This window comes from Ochotona curzoniae, unplaced genomic scaffold, assembly GCF_017591425.1.
Source record: "Ochotona curzoniae isolate NIBS_2020 unplaced genomic scaffold, NIBS_Ocur_1.0 scaffold_2587, whole genome shotgun sequence".
Taxonomy (NCBI): Eukaryota; Metazoa; Chordata; class Mammalia; order Lagomorpha; family Ochotonidae; genus Ochotona; species Ochotona curzoniae.
The window spans coordinates 26224381-26227800 of record NW_024467096.1 but is presented as its reverse complement, the minus strand read 5'-3'; the positions used below and the strand labels follow the sequence as shown (position 1 = coordinate 26227800).

The following is a 3420-nucleotide window of genomic DNA, read 5'->3' as shown; positions in this document are numbered from 1 at the left end:
CCTCCTCACTGCCTCCTCCCTCTTATTTTCCATGTAAATGAATAGATAAATATAGCTTTAAAATGTGTAATGGCTTACAAATGTTGAAAGAAAAGTATTAAGAAGCATTCATGTTTTGGGGCTCACCACTATAGGCTAGTGACTAAAGTCTTCGTCTAGCCTGCAAAAGCCCATATGGGTGCCAGTTCGAATCCCAGTAGCCCCACTTCCCATCCAACTCCCTGCTTATGGCCTAGGAAAGCAGTGAAGGACAGCTCAAAGCCTTGGGACCCTGCACCTGTGTGGGAGACATAAGAAGAGGCTCCAGCTCTGACCGCTGTGGCCGCTTGGGGAGAGAATCAGTAGACAGAAGCCCTTCCTCTCCATCTTTCCTTCTCTGTATGTCTAATTTTCCAAAAAAAAAAAAATACGATAAATCTTAAAAGAAAAAAAAAAAGAAAGAAACATTCATGCTTGAAGAATAATACCAAAACAAAGTTGGTTGGTTTGTAAATGTTTAGTTATGGCTCATGTGCCACTTTGTTTTTCTTGTTCCTCCACAGCCTTTCCTATATTTAGTGTTGCTGGTTTTGTGATCGTATTTAACTTTTGGTTATTGTTTTGCTTAGTTATAATAATTATGACCAGTATTCAATGTCATTTTTATTTGTGTGTGTGTGGTTTTACTGTGAATTTGCCTCATGACTGTAGAGATTGAGAAGTTTTTGTGCACTTACTGGCCATCAGCATATGTTCTTTATTGGAGAATATTTTGTTCAGATGTTTCCGCCCACTTCAGCTGTTGGTTTTTTTTCTGAAATTTCATTTATTCTTATTTGTTTGAAAGGCTGAGCAACAGAGGTAGGGTAGGTGGAGGGAGACAGACTTGTCTTCCAGTCTCTGATTCACTGACCAGATGCTCAAAATAGCCATGGTGGGTACGGCTGAGGTCAGGAATGCCACTAAGATATCTCACTTAGTGAGAAGGAACCCAGGTATTTGAACCATCTCTTGTTGCCTCCTTGGATTTGCACTAGCAGAAAGCTAGATTAGAAAGTGCAATTGGGACTTGATGGAAAGAACTCCAATATATGACATGGGTGTCCCAAGTGGTAGCTTAACAACTGCACCGAAACATTTGCTCTTGGTTATGGATTTGTGACCAAGTTTTATGTGTGCTTACTATGTCAAACTTGCCATGTTTTATAAGTATATTTTGTAAATAATGTGTGTTTTATTGATTGCCTAAGCATTTGCTTTAAAAATGTCATTATTTAGGTAAAAGAGTGACACAGGGATAGAGGGAGACAGAATCTTCCAGCTGCTGGAAGATGCTCCCCAAATGCTCACAGCAGCCTGGTCCAAGCTAGGAGCCTGGAACTTTATCCCAGTTTCCCATGGGGGAGTCAGAAGCCTCGGTACTTTTGCTATGTTCTGTTGCAGAGATACATTAGCCAGAAAATGACTGGAAGGTGGAGCAACCATGACTTGAACCAGTACTCTGTAACACTCCAAATTCACAAATGATGGCTTAACCAGTTGCATTGCAAGCTAGTCCCCTGATTCACTTCCTTAATAAGATTATTTTTAATTAATAGACTTTGTTCATTTGATGAAGCCATGTATGTCCTCCCTGCTCTCTTTTAAGAAATGTTTGGTTATCTCCCAATTCTATTGACATTCTGTGTTTTCCTGTAGCATCTTTTCAGTTTAGGTTTTATGTTTAAATGCATGATTTATTTTTGTTATAGGAGGCAGGGACTGAGTCACATTTTCCCATATGGAGAAAATGGTATTCTAACACCATTTGTTGAAGACTTTTCCCATTTAAACACTTTTGCAGATTTGTTGATTACCACCAGCAAAGTAACTGAGAATTTCCTTCTGTGCTTACTTTTCTATTGTTAACTCGTAAGCATTACCATAGAGTTGTTTTTGTTTGTTTGTCTAACATCAGTCAGGGTTTATTACTGGTCAGATGAAAGAACACTGGTCAGATTAAAGAACAGCCTCAGGACTTGTCCAGGGTCACCACTTGTCCAGGGAGCATGGTTGGAGATCTATTTGACCCTACAGCCACCAAGGATGAACCGCTTCTCAGCCACCATGTCTTCAAATTCATCCACGTTGAATTTAGTAAAGCCCCTCTTTGAGATGTGGATATTTCGGAGACCACGGAAATTGACCTTGGCCCTGCTAGGGCCTCTACCACATGTTACTTGTTCTGCTGCTTGGTGCGGATGGACATGATGACTCGGCCTGTGTGAGTTCTGGCTACTGTGCCTTGGGGCTTTCCAAAAGCATCTCACACCCCTGTCTGCAGCTTGGCTGAGGAACAGCATGAGGTCACTCGTGGAATGGCCACTTTTAAGGACTGCATCCAAGATCCTGTAGGGTAGCTGTTAACAGGTTATATACACTACCAAGGAGGCTGCTGTTTGCAGCCATTTATCGTCGCAGTTTTGGTTACACTAGTATTCCAGTGGCTGTTGAATTGAGATATTACAGATTCTCTCTCCTTCTTTTGCGAAATTACCTTGACTGTTCTAGATACTTTACATTTTCATATAAGTTTTATGTCTTTTCAATTTCTATGTATATTAGCTGCTAAAATTATTAAATTTTATTGTATCTTTAGCTATTAGAGGAATAGTATTGACTGCATTAATGTCTCCCTGAGCATGTTATACATGCTTATTTGTGTCATGTTTAATGTCTTTGAACAAAATTCTACCCGTTTTGACCAATCAATTCTTTCATACCTTTGATTCAATTTGTTCCTAACTGGTTGTTGATGCTTTTGTGAATATAAGGCATTTTGAAATTTCATATCCCCGTGTGTTTTTCCTGGAATATGAAACTAAATCCAATTTTTATATATTAATCTTATATTAATTGACATTACTAATATTTTGTAAATTGTTTTGGGCATTCTTTTAAAAGTTTATTTAAAGAATGAGTTGAAAACAGGTACACATGTGGTATGCTCATGAGTAGAGTGGACAACAAGCCTGGGAGAGGGGGATGTTTGTACCATCTTTTCTGTGTTTGAGGGACAAGATTGTCACTCTGTATTGCCAGATTGCCTATGATCGTGACATTTCCCTGGTGAGGAGACTATATCCTGGGGGAAGGGCTGTTGATAGATAGGCAGGTGGAATTTATGAAAAGCAGGGAGACTATGGCTTTTAGCTCATGTCCCTAAGCTAGCCACCTACCTGTCCCTTTTGCTCTCCCTTCATAAATTTATTTTTTTAATTACTTTAAGAATTACTGATGAGTTCAGTCTCATCACATTTTCTGTTCTTAAGTCCTGTTAATTAGCGATACAAGGCTTACCTATCCTAGGTATGGAACTTTTTTCTCTTTCATATAAAGGATCTGTCAATTGAACCAGAGAATTTCCATTCAGTGCCAATGGCTGTATCTCCCATATCTTCA

At 39.3% G+C, this 3420-nt stretch overlaps 1 pseudogene; it reads right to left on the bottom strand.

Moving 5' to 3' along the window:
* Positions 1–2351: 2351 nt before the first annotated feature.
* On the bottom strand, positions 2352–2454 carry LOC121171429 (annotated as a pseudogene).
* Between the last annotated feature and the right edge of the window lie 966 nt (positions 2455–3420).